The sequence below is a fragment of the Oncorhynchus mykiss genome, chromosome 18, assembly GCF_057628025.1.
Source record: "Oncorhynchus mykiss isolate SJ-2025 chromosome 18, ASM5762802v1, whole genome shotgun sequence".
In the NCBI taxonomy this organism is placed as follows: Eukaryota; Metazoa; Chordata; class Actinopteri; order Salmoniformes; family Salmonidae; genus Oncorhynchus; species Oncorhynchus mykiss.
In genome coordinates this window covers 6,912,291-6,925,000 of record NC_143039.1, presented here as the reverse complement: position 1 = coordinate 6,925,000, position 12,710 = coordinate 6,912,291, and the positions used below count along the sequence as shown (strand labels likewise).

The following is a 12,710-nucleotide window of genomic DNA, read 5'->3' as shown; positions in this document are numbered from 1 at the left end:
TAACCCTGGGCACTGTAAATTATAGATACTATCCCTCACTATCCTTTATAGTGACTCATTAGCTTATCATTACATACTGTTACCACTATGACTCATCTGTCTGTCTGTTACCACTATGACATGACTCATCTGTCTGTCTGTTACCACTATGACTCATCTGTCTGTCTGTTACCACTATGACTCATCTGTCTGTCTGTTACCACTATGACATGACTCATCTGTCTGTCTGTTACCACTATGACTCATCTGTCTGTCTGTTACCACTATGACATGACTCATCTGTCTGTCTGTTACCACTATGACTCATCTGTCTGTCTGTTACAACTATGACTCATCTGTCTGTCTGTTACCACTATGACTCATCTGTCTGTCTGTTACAACTATGACTCATCTGTCTGTCTGTTACCACTATGACATGACTCATCTGTCTGTCTGTTACCACTATGACTCATCTGTCTGTCTGTTACAACTATGACTCATCTGTCTGTCTGTTACCACTATGACATGACTCATCTGTCTGTCTGTTACCACTATGACTCATCTGTCTGTCTGTTACAACTATGACTCATCTGTCTGTCTGTTACCACTATGACTCATCTGTCTGTCTGTTACCACTATGACTCATCTGTCTGTCTGTTACAACTATGACTCATCTGTCTGTCTGTTACCACTATGACTCGTCTGTCTGTCTGTTACAACTATGACTCATCTGTCTGTCTGTTCCCACGATGACGCTCTCCTTCACCCCTCCTCCCCTCCATCCCTCCTCTCCTCCACCCCTACTCTCCTCCATCCCTCCTCTCCTCCTCTCTTCCATCCCTCCTCTCCTCCACCCCTCCTCTCCTCTCCTCCATCCCTCCTCTCCTCTCCTCTCCTCCACCCCTCCTCTCCTCCACCCCTCCTCTCCTCCACCCCTCCTCTCCTCCATCCCTCCTCTCCTCCACCCCTCCTCTCCACCCCTCCTCTCCTCCATCCCTCCTCTCCTCCTCTCCTCCTCTCCACCCCCCTCCTCTCCTCCACCCTCCTCTCCTACATCCCTCCTCTCCTCCATCCCTCCACCCCTCCTCTCCTCAACCCCTCTATCCCTCCTCCCCTCCACCCCTCATCTCCTCCACCCTTCCTCTCCTCCATCTCTCCATCCCTCCTCTCGTCCTCTCCTCCATCCCTCCACCCCTCCTCTCCTCCATCCCTCCTCTCCTCCTCTCCTCCATCCCTCCTCCATCCCTCCTCCTCTCCTCCATCCCTCCTCCTCTCCTCCATCCCTCCTCTCCTCCACCCCTCCTCTCCTCCATTCCTCCTCTCCTCAATCCCTCCTCTCCTCCACCCCTCCTCTCCTGCACCCCTCCTCTCCACCCCTCCTCTCCTGCACCCCTCCTCTCCACCCCTCCTCTCCTCCATCCCTCCTCTCCTCCACCCCTCCTCTCCTCCACCCCTCCTCTCCTCCATCCCTCCTCTCCTCCATCCCTCCTCCTCTCCTCCATCCCTCCTCCTCTCCTCCATCCCTCCTCTCCTCTACCCCTCCTCTCCTCCATTCCTCCTCTCCTCCATCCCTCCTCTCCTCCAACCCTCCTCTCCTCCACCCCTCCTCTCCTCCACCCTTCCACCCCTCCTCTCCTCCACCCCTCCTCTCCTCCACCCTTCCACCCCTCCTCTCCTCCACCCCTCCTCTCCTCCATCCCTCCATCCCTCCATCCCTCTTCTCCTCCATCCAACCTCTCCTCCACCCCTCCTCTCCTCCATTCCTCATCTCCTCCATCCCTCCTCTCCTCCACCCCTCCTCTCCTCCATTACTCCTCTCCTCCATCCCTCCTCTCCTCCACCCCTCCTCTCCTGCACCCCTCCTCTCCTCCACCCCTCCTCTCCTCCACCCCTCCTCTCCTCCATCCCTTCTCTCCTCCATCCCTTCTCTCCTCCATCCCTTCTCTCCTCCACCCCTCCTCTCCTCCACCCCTCCTCTCCTCCATCCCTCCTCTCCTCTATCCCTCCTCCTCTCCTCCATCCCTCCTCCTCTCCTGCATCCCTCCTCCTCTCCTCCATCCCTCCTCTCCTCTACCCCTCCTCTCCTCCATTCCTCCTCTCCTCCATCCCTCCTCTCCTCCACCCCTCCTCTCCTCCACCCCTCCTCTCCTCCATCCCTCCATCCCTCTTCTCCTCCATTGAACCTCTCCTCCATTCCTCCTCTCCTCCATCCCTCCTCTCCTCCATCCAACCCTCCTCTCCTCCACCCCTCCTCTCCTCCATCCCTTCTCTCCTCCATCCCTTCTCTCCTCCACCCCTTCTTCTCCTCCATCCCTCCTCTCCTCCATCCCTCCTCTCCTCCACCTAACTAGACTTGTGTTCTGTGTTCCTAAAGAGGATAATCCCTAGCGAGCAGAGCAGCACCAATAACTCTAACACACACACACACACACACACACACACACACACACACACACACACACACACACACACACACACACACACACACACACACACACACACACAGACACACAGACACACACACACACACATAGTGCAACACAGAAGGGTGACTAATCACTCTGCATACATACTAATTTACATAATTAATTCATAATCACCTCTGCTAAAGTTTTTCCAAGAGTTTGTTGTTGCTAGAGAACAAACACAGGTGTACTGTGGGTAATGTAGTTGTTATATGACTAAGTCAGGATATAAACTAATAGGTTGTGGGTAATGTAGTTGTTATATGACTCTAAGTCAGGATATGAACTAATAGACTGTGGGTAATGTAGTTGTTATATGACTCTAAGTAGGTAATGTAGTTGTTATATGACTCTAAGTAGGTAATGTAGTTGTTATATGACTCTAAGTCAGGATATAAACTAATAGGTTGTGGGTAATGTGGTTTTTATATGACACTAAGTCAGGATATAAACTGATAGGCTGTGGGTAATGTAGTTGTTATATGACTCTAAGTCAGGATATAAACTAATAGGCTGTGGGTAATGTAGTTGTTATATAACTCTAAGTAGGTAATGTAGTTGTTATATGACTCTAAGTAGGTAATGTAGTTGTTATATGACTCTAAGTCAGGATATAAACTAATAGGTTGTGGGTAATGTAGTTGTTATATGACTCTAAGTAGGTAATGTAGTTGTTATATGACTCTAAGTTAGGATATTAATTAATAGGTTGTGGGTAATGTAGTTGTTATATGACTCTGAGTAGGTAATGTAGTTGTTATATGACTCTAAGTCAGGATATAAACTAAGAGGTTGTGGGTAATGTAGTTGTTATATGACTCTAAGTAGGTAATGTAGTTGTTATATGACTCTGAGTAGGTAATGTAGTTGTTATATGACTCTAAGTCAGGATATAAACTAAGAGGTTGTGGGTAATGTAGTTGTTATATAACTCTAAGTAGGTAATGTAGTTGTTATATGACTCTGAGTAGGTAATGTAGTTGTTATATGACTCTAAGTCAGGATATAAACTAAGAGGTTGTGGGTAATGTAGTTTTAGGGACTTTTTCTTCCTTATTTTCCTCTATTCCTCCAATTACTGATGACGGAAGGCATTAACTTTCCCACCTAAATCAAGATTGGTTCTGTCCTGCACTCTGACCTCTCTGGGAAGTTATTGCAGCTCAAGTGATTTCCTCGCTAAGACAACCTTGACATACCTCTACTTTTCAACCAATCACATTTGTCTGTGGTGACCCGGGTTAATCAGTGGTTAAATGATTTGTATGGACTTTTGCTACACTGTGAAGGGAATCCAGATTGATACTGAGCTACGGAGTCTGGATTTTCCACAGACAACTTTAGGCATCAGTTTCACTTTGCAGCACGTCATGCTCTTGAACCCCTGATGTCACTTCCTGTAGACCGTCTTTGTCATGTCACTTCCTGTAGACCGTCTTTGTCATGTCACTTCCTGTAGACAGTTTTTTTGTGCTAGGAATGGATTGAGATCGAGCTGTGGGAGGATGAGAGAATGTCTCCCCTAAAAAAAGAGATACAAAAGTATGTGGACACCCCTTCAAATTAGTGGATTTGGCAATTTCAGCCACACCCGTTGCTGAAAGGTGTATAAAATTGAGCACACAGCCATGCAATCTCCATAGACAAACATTGACAGTAGAATGGCCTGTACTGAAGAGCTCAGTGACTTTTCAACGTGGCACCGTCATAGGATGCCACCTTTCCAACAAGTCAGTTCATCAAATTTCTGTCCTGCTAGAGCTCCTGCCGGGCAACTGCTAGTGCTGTTATTGTGAAGTGGAAACGTCTAGGAGCAAAAACGGCTCAGCCCGTGAAGTGGTAGACCACATAGGCTCACAGAATGGGACCGCCGAGCGCTGAAGCGGGTAGAGCGTTAAAAGGCTGTTATAGCAGCAAAGGGGGGGTCCAACTCCATATTAATGCCTTCCCAGAAGAGAGGAGGCTGTTATAGCAGCAAAGGGGGTCCAACTCCATATTAATGCCTTCCCAGAAGAGAGGAGGCTGTTATAGCAGCAAAGGGGGTCCAACTCCATATTAATGACTTCCCAGAAGAGTGGAGGCTGTTATAGCAGCAAAGGGGGTCCAACTCCATATTAATGACTTCCCAGAAGAGTGGAGGCTGTTATAGCAGCAAAGGGGGGTCCAACTCCATATCAATGTCTTCCCAGAAGAGTGGAGGCTGTTATAGCAGCAACGTGGGGACCAACTCCATATTAATGACTTCCCAGAAGAGTGGAGGCTGTTATAGCAGCAAAGGGGGGTCCAACTCCATATTAATGACTTCCCAGAAGAGTGGAGGCTGTTATAGCAGCAAAGGGGGGTCCAACTCCATATTAATGACTTCCCAGAAGAGTGGAGGCTGTTATAGCAGCAAAGGGGGGTCCAACTCCATATTAATGTCTTCCCAGAAGAGTGGAGGCTGTTATAGCAGCAAAGGGGGGACCAACTCCATAATAATGACTTCCCAGAAGAGTGGAGGCTGTTATAGCAGCAAAGGGGGGTCCAACTCCATAATAATGACTTCCCAGAAGAGTGGAGGCTGTTATAGCAGCAAAGGGGGGTCCAACTCCATATTAATGACTTCCCAGAAGAGTGGAGGCTGTTATAGCAGCAAAGGGGGGGTCCAACTCCATATTAATGACTTCCCTGAAGAGTGGAGGCTGTTATAGCAGCAAAGGGGGGACCAACTCCATATTAATGACTTCCCTGAAGAGTGGAGGCTGTTATAGCAGCAAAGGGGGGTCCAACTCCATATTAATGTCCATGATTTTGGAATGAGAGGTAAGAAGAGCAGGTGTCCACATACTTCTGGTCATGTAGTTTACTCTGTTTTAGTGACTGGAGGGAGGGACCTTCATGATAACAGGTTCACTATGTACAACTCTACATACCTCTTCAGCATTTACTTTACTGTCTGGTGTGTTATCTAACATAGCTGACTGTCTGGTGGATAGATAGATGTGTGTTATCTAACATAGCTGACTGTCTGGTGGATAGATAGATGTGTGTTATCTAACATAGCTGACTGTCTGGTGGATAGATAGATGTGTGTTATCTAACATAGCCAGACCAGAGAGTAGACCTATTTAATACCTGATGAGAACTAAAACCACCTCAGTGCTTCATGTCTCCTCTAAGTGTTTTACCTTTTGTCTTTCTTCTCCTCTTATGTGAAAGACTTAGTACTTCAGTATTAACTCAGACTAGTACTTCAGTATTAACTCAGACCAGTACTTCAGTATTAACTCAGACTAGTACTTCAGTATTAACTCAGACCAGTACTTCAGTATTACCTCAGACTAGTACTTCAGTATTAACTTAGACTAGTACTTCAGTATTAACTCAGACCAGTACTTCAGTATTAACTCAGACTAGTACTTCAGTATTAACCCAGACCAGTACTTCAGTATTAACAGACTAGTACTTCAGTATTAACTCAGACCAGTACTTCAGTATTAACTCAGACCAGTACTTCAGTATTAACCCAGACCAGTACTTCAGTATTAACAGACCAGTACTTCAGTATTAACAGACTAGTACTTCAGTATTAACTCAGACCAGTACTTCAGTATTAACTCAGACCAGTACTTCAGTATTAACTCAGACCAGTACTTCAGTATTAACTCAGACCAGTACTTCAGTATTAACCCAGACCAGTACTTCAGTATTAACAGACTAGTACTTCAGTATTAACAGACTAGTACTTCAGTATTAACTCAGACCAGTACTTCAGTATTAACTCAGACCAGTACTTCAGTATTAACCCAGACCAGTACTTCAGTATTAACAGACTAGTACTTCAGTATTAACAGACTAGTACTTCAGTATTAACTCAGACCAGTACTTCAGTATTAACAGACTAGTACTTCAGTATTAACTCAGACCAGTACTTCAGTATTAACTCAGACTAGTACTTCAGTATTAACTCAGACTAGTACTTCAGTATTAACTCAGACTAGTACTTCAGTATTAACCTCAGACTGTCTCTCTCTCTCTCTCTCTCTCTCTCTCTCTCTCTCTCTCTCTCTCTCCCCCTCTCTCTCTCTCTCTCTCTCTCTCTCTCTCTGTCTCTCTCTGTCTGTCTGTCTGTCTGTCTGTCTGTCTGTCTCTCTCTCTCTCTCTCTCTCTCTCTCCTCTCTCTCTCTCTCTCTCTCTCTCTCTCTCTCTCTCTCTCCCTCTCTCTGTCTCTCTCTCTCTCTCTCCCTCTCTCTCTCTCTCTCTCTGTCTCTCTCTGTCTGTCTGTCTGTCTGTCTCTCTCTCTCTCTCTCTCTCTCTCTGTCTCTCTCTGTCTGTCTGTCTGTCTGTCTCTCTCTCTCTCTCCCTCTCTCTGTCTCTCTCTGTCTGTCTGTCTGTCTGTCTCTCTCTCTCCCTCTCTCTCTCTTTCTCTCTCTCTCTCTCTCTAGTCTGCAGCAGGTGTAAAGCGATTGATTTAACTTTGATTGATTAATAATTTCATCCGCCTTGGGTGTTTCCATGAAGCTAATTTAGACGACTTAATTAATACTATATTACCTCGGTTGGCACAGTCAAGGTTAAAGTGTGTTTATTAATTACAACTGTAGTACACTACACTTGAATCATACTTACTTTCCCCATGTATAATTTAGCTTTGATCTAGTGTGACGTTCAATTAACACTGTGTAGATTAGAAGCCCTGGGTCTATATAGGTTTAATGGACCACCAGCCCTGTGTAGATTAGAAGCCCTGGGTTTATAATGGTTTAATGGACCACCAGCCCTGTGTAGATTAGAAGCCCTGGGTCTATACTGGTTTAATGGACCACCAGCCCTGTGTAGATTAGAAGCCCTGGTCTATATAGGTTTAATGGACCACCAGCCCTGTGTAGATTAGAAGCCCTGGGTCTATAATGGTTTAATGGACCACCAGCCCTGTGTAGATTAGAAGCCCTGGTCTATACAGGTTTAATGGACCACCAACCCTGTGTAGATTAGAAGCCCTGGGTCTATAATGGTTTAATGGACCACCAGCCCTGTGTAGATTAGAAGCCCTGGTCTATATAGGTTTAATGGACCACCAGCCCTGTGTAGATTAGAAGCCCTGGGTCTATACTGGTTTAATGGACCACCAGCCCTGTGTAGATTAGAAGCCCTGGGTCTATAATGGTTTAATGGACCTGTGTAGATTAGAAGCCCTGGGTCTATACAGGTTTAATGGACCACCAGCCCTGTGTAGATTAGAAGCCCTGGGTCTATAATGGTTTAATGGACCACCAGCCCTGTGTAGATTAGAAGCCCTGGTCTATATAGGTTTAATGGACCACCAGCCCTGTGTAGATTAGAAGCCCTGGGTCTATACAGGTTTAATGGACCTGTGTAGATTAGAAGCCCTGGTCTGTACAGGTTTAATGGGCCACCAGCCCTGTGTAGATTAGAAGCCCTGGGTCTATACAGGTTTAATGGGCCACCAGCCCTGTGTAGATTAGAAGCCCTGGGTCTATACAGGTTTAATGGACCACCAGCCCTGTGTAGATTAGAAGCCCTGGTCTATAATGGTTTAATGGACCACCAGCCCTGTGTAGATTAGAAGCCCTGGTCTGTACAGGTTTAATGGGCCACCAGCCCTGTGTAGATTAGAAGCCCTGGGTCTATACAGGTTTAATGGGCCACCAGCCCTGTGTAGATTAGAAGCCCTGGGTCTATACAGGTTTAATGGACCACCAGCCCTGTGTAGATTAGAAGCCCTGGTCTATAATGGTTTAATGGACCACCAGCCCTGTGTAGATTAGAAGCCCTGGGTCTATACAGGTTTAATGGACCACCAGCCCTGTGTAGATTAGAAGCCCTGGGTCTATACAGGTTTAATGGACCTGTGTAGTTTAGAAGCCCTGGTCTGTACAGGTTTAATGGGCCACCAGCCCTGTGTAGATTAGAAGCCCTGGTCTGTACAGGTTTAATGGGCCACCAGCCCTGTGTAGATTAGAAGCCCTGGGTCTATACAGGTTTAATGGGCCACCAGCCCTGTGTAGATTAGAAGCCCTGGGTCTATATAGGTTTAATGGACCACCAGCCCTGTGTAGATTAGAAGCCCTGGGTCTATAATGGTTTAATGGACCTGTGTAGATTAGAAGCCCTGGGTCTATACTGGTTTAATGGACCACCAGCCCTGTGTAGATTAGAAGCCCTGGTCTATATAGGTTTAATGGACCACCAGCCCTGTGTAGATTAGAAGCCGTGGGTCTATAATGGTTTAATGGACCACCAACCCTGTGTAGATTAGAAGCCCTGGGTCTATATAGGTTTAATGGACCACCAGCCCTGTGTAGATTAGAAGCCCTGGGTCTATAATGGTTTAATGGACCACCAGCCCTGTGTAGATTAGAAGCCCTGGGTCTATACAGGTTTAATGGACCACCAGCCCTGTGTAGATTAGAAGCCCTGGGTCTATAATGGTTTAATGGACCACCAGCCCTGTGTAAATTAGAAGCCCTGGTCTATAATGGTTTAATGGGCCACCAGCCCTGTGTAGATTAGAAGCCCTGGTCTATACAGGTTTAATGGACCACCAGCCCTGTGTAGATTAGAAGCCCTGGGTCTATAATGGTTTAATGGACCACCAGCCCTGTGTAGATTAGAAGCCCTGGGTCTATACAGGTTTAATGGACCACTAGCCACTGTTAGACAATGCCTGGGTGTCTTCAGGTTTAAATGGCCACCAGCTGTGACAGACAGAAATCTGGTCGCTAGGGGCCTTTGATGCTGTCAGCATTAGGCACACATGGGGCATCTCTCTCTCTGTCTCTCTCTCTGATTATCTCTTTCTCTGTCTCTTTGTCTCTCTCTCTCTCTCTCTCTCTCTCTCTCTCTCTCTCTCTCTCTCTCTCTCTCTCTCTCTCTCTTTCTATCTCTGTCTCTCTGTCTCTCTCTCTCGCTGTCTCTCTCTCGCTCTCTCTCTCGCTGTCTCTGTCTCTTTCACTCTCTCTGTCTCTCTCTCTCGCTGTCTCTCTCTCGCTCTCTCTCTCGCTGTCTCTATCTCTTTCACTCTCTCTGTCTCTCTGTCTCTCTCTCTCTCTCTGATTCTCTCTCTCTCTCTGATTCTCTCTCTCTCTTTCTCTCTCTCTCTTTCTCTCTCTCTGTCTCTCTCTCTGATTCTCTCTCTCTCTTTCTCTCTCTCTCTTTCTCTCTCTCTCGTTCTCTCTCTCTGTCTCTCTCTCGCTCTCTCGCTGTCTCTCTCTGTCTCTCTCTCTGTCTCGCTGTCTCTCTCTCTCGCTGTCTCTCTCTCTGTCTCTCTGTCTCTCTCTCTGTCTCTCTGTCTCTCTCACTCTCTCTGTCTCTCTCTCTTTCTCTCATGAGCAGAAGGAAGACAGGGCATGTGTCAGACACTGGGCAACAGCTTTGGGAGGAGACGTGTCAGGGCAGACAAAAACCCTCAACCCTTTATCAATTGCAGGACAAAGAAATCCCTATCAGGGTCCACCAGATGTGTCATGGATATCCTGTGGACAGAAAGTCGTGACTTCTACCAGATTGATCTCATCCATTCTCATCTCTCTCCTGTCATATGGGTTTTCTTGGTGGTCTCTGTTCTGTTACAAGGCCCCCCAGCTAAGATACAATAGTCAGTGTGATGGTCTCTGTTCTGTTACATGGCCCCCCAGCTAAGATACAATAAAACGTGTGATTGGCAGGCAGCGATTTGTGCTTCCTCCATCACAGACACTGTTATCTGCCTCTCTCCTGTCGCATTCACTGAACAATATACATTATCCTTTCACCCCCCTGCCTCCCTCCCACTGCCTCCCTCCCTCCTGCCTCCCTCCCCCCTGCCTCCTCCCCCCTGCCTCCTCCCCCCTGCCTCCCTCCCCCTGTCCTCCCTCCACTCCTCCGCCTCCCCTCCCTCCTACCGCCCTCCACCCCTCTGCCTCCCCTCCCCCTGTCCTCCCTCCACTCCTCCGCCTCCCCTCCCTCCTACCTCCCTCCACCCCTCTGCCTCCCCTCCCCCTGTCCTCCCTCCACCCCTCCGCCTCCCCTCCCTCCTACCGCCCTCCACCCCTCTGCCTCCCCACCCCCTGCCTCCCCTCCCCCTGTCCTCCCTCCCTCCCTCCACCCCTCCTCCTCCCCTCCCTCCTACCGCCCTCCATATTCAATCCTGTCCTCCTCTCTCTCCCTCCCTCCCTCCTGTCCTCCTCTCTCTCCCTTCGCCCGGCTGTCATTACATCAGAACAACTCGTGTCAGGGAACAAATGGAGGGAGAGAGGTCAGGTAGACAGACAGATCTGAGAGTGAAGGTTGGAGCTACATCTAGTCGTTATTGGAGTGTCTGTTATGCTCTGTTGATGGAAGCTATATTTTAGGGCCGCTTAGAGATGGAACACAAGCCCGTACACTGAGCATTACCCTGTCAACACCACAAGCCCGTACACTGAGCATTACCCTGTCAACACCACAAGCCCGTACACTGAGCATTACCCTGTCAACACCACAAGCCCGTACACTGAGCATTACCTTGTCAACACCACAAGCCCATACACTGAGCATTACTCTGTCAACACCACAAGCCCGTACACTGAGCATTACCCTGTCAACACCACAAGCCCATACACTGAGCATTACTCTGTCAACACCACAAGCCCGTACACTGAGCATTACCCTGTCAACACCACAAGCCCGTACACTGAGCATTACCTTGTCAACACCACAAGCCTGTACACTGAGCATTACCCTGTCAACACCACAAGCCCGTACACTGAGCATTACCTTGTCAACACCACAAGCCCGTACACTGAGCATTACCCTGTCAACACCACAAGCCCATACACTGAGCATTACCCTGTCAACACCACAAGCCCGTACACTGAGCATTACCCAACATATTATCATGATACATATTCAGGGTTGAAGTAACTCATGCTGGCCTTGACTTTACCCTGTAAATCTACAGCCATTAAACGCTGTAGGGGGAACAGCTGTACCAATGTTAGTAGGGTTTCAGAGGTGGTTCTCTCTCCCAGAGGAGAGGAGAGGAGATGAGATGAGATGAGATGAGAGGAGAGGAGATGAGAGGAGATGAGATGAGATGAGATGAGATGAGAGGAGAGGAGAGGAGAGGAGATGAGATGAGATGAGAGGAGAGGAGAGGAGAGGAGAGGAGAGGAGAGGAGAGGAGATGAGATGAGATGAGATGAGATGAGATGAGATGAGATGAGATGAGATGAGATGAGATGAGAGGAGAGGAGAGGAGAGGAGAGGAGAGGAGAGGAGAGGAGAGGAGAGGAGAGTGTGTTAGGGCACTACGGTGCTGTTATGTCTGGCTGGCTGATGTAAGAGTTGTGAAAACATCAGTAAGACCCACAGACAGTCATCGTCAGGTCTGTCTCTCATGGACCATAGGAGACAGAGACCGGGTGGTCCAGCTGTCCTCCATGGCTCTACTGTTACCATGGTAATGTGATGTCTTTATAGATCATGATCCTGTCTTCCAACTTCTCCCCCCTCCCTCCCTCCCTCCCTCCCTCCCTCCCTCCCTCCCCCTCCAGTGGGATGCGATAACAGAGATGGATGAACAGAACCGACCTATCCATACCTTCCAGGTGTGTCATGTGATGGAGCCCAACCAGAACAACTGGCTACGGTCCAATTGGATCCAGCGCCAGGAAGCACAGAAGGTAATATACAATAATATATAGTATAATACTAATAATATATAGTATAATACTAATAAAATACAGTATAACACTAATAATAATATATAGTATAATACTAATAAAATACAGTATAACACTAATAATAATATATAGTATAATACTAATAAAATACAGTATAACACTAATAATAATATATAGTATAATACTAATAAAATACAGTATAACACTAATAATAATATATAGTATAATACTAATAAAATACAGTATAACACTAATAATAATATATAGTATAATACTAATAAAATACAGTATAACACTAATAATAATATATAGTATAATACTAATAAAATACAGTATAACACTAATAATAATATATAGTATAATACTAATAATATACAGTATAACACTAATAATAATATATAGTATAATACTAATAAAATACAGTATAACACTAATAATAATATATAGTATAATACTAATAAAATACAGTATAACACTAATAATAATATATAGTATAATACTAATAAAATACAGTATAACACTAATAATAATATATAGTATAATAACAATAATAATATTCAGTATAATACTAATAATAATATACACCAGACAACACAGAAGGTAATATATACTAATATATAGT

The 12,710-nt window shown here is 46.4% G+C and overlaps 1 long non-coding RNA gene across 1 annotated transcript in view; it reads left to right on the top strand.

Moving 5' to 3' along the window:
- LOC149975370 (uncharacterized) overlaps nt 1–12,086 on the top strand; it is a 30,484-nt gene extending 18,398 nt beyond the window's left edge. The window contains exon 3 of the long non-coding RNA XR_016488230.1: nt 11,960–12,086. This is a non-coding gene — a long non-coding RNA (uncharacterized LOC149975370). The remainder of the gene's footprint in view (nt 1–11,959) is intronic.
- The last annotated feature ends 624 nt before the right edge of the window (nt 12,087–12,710 follow it).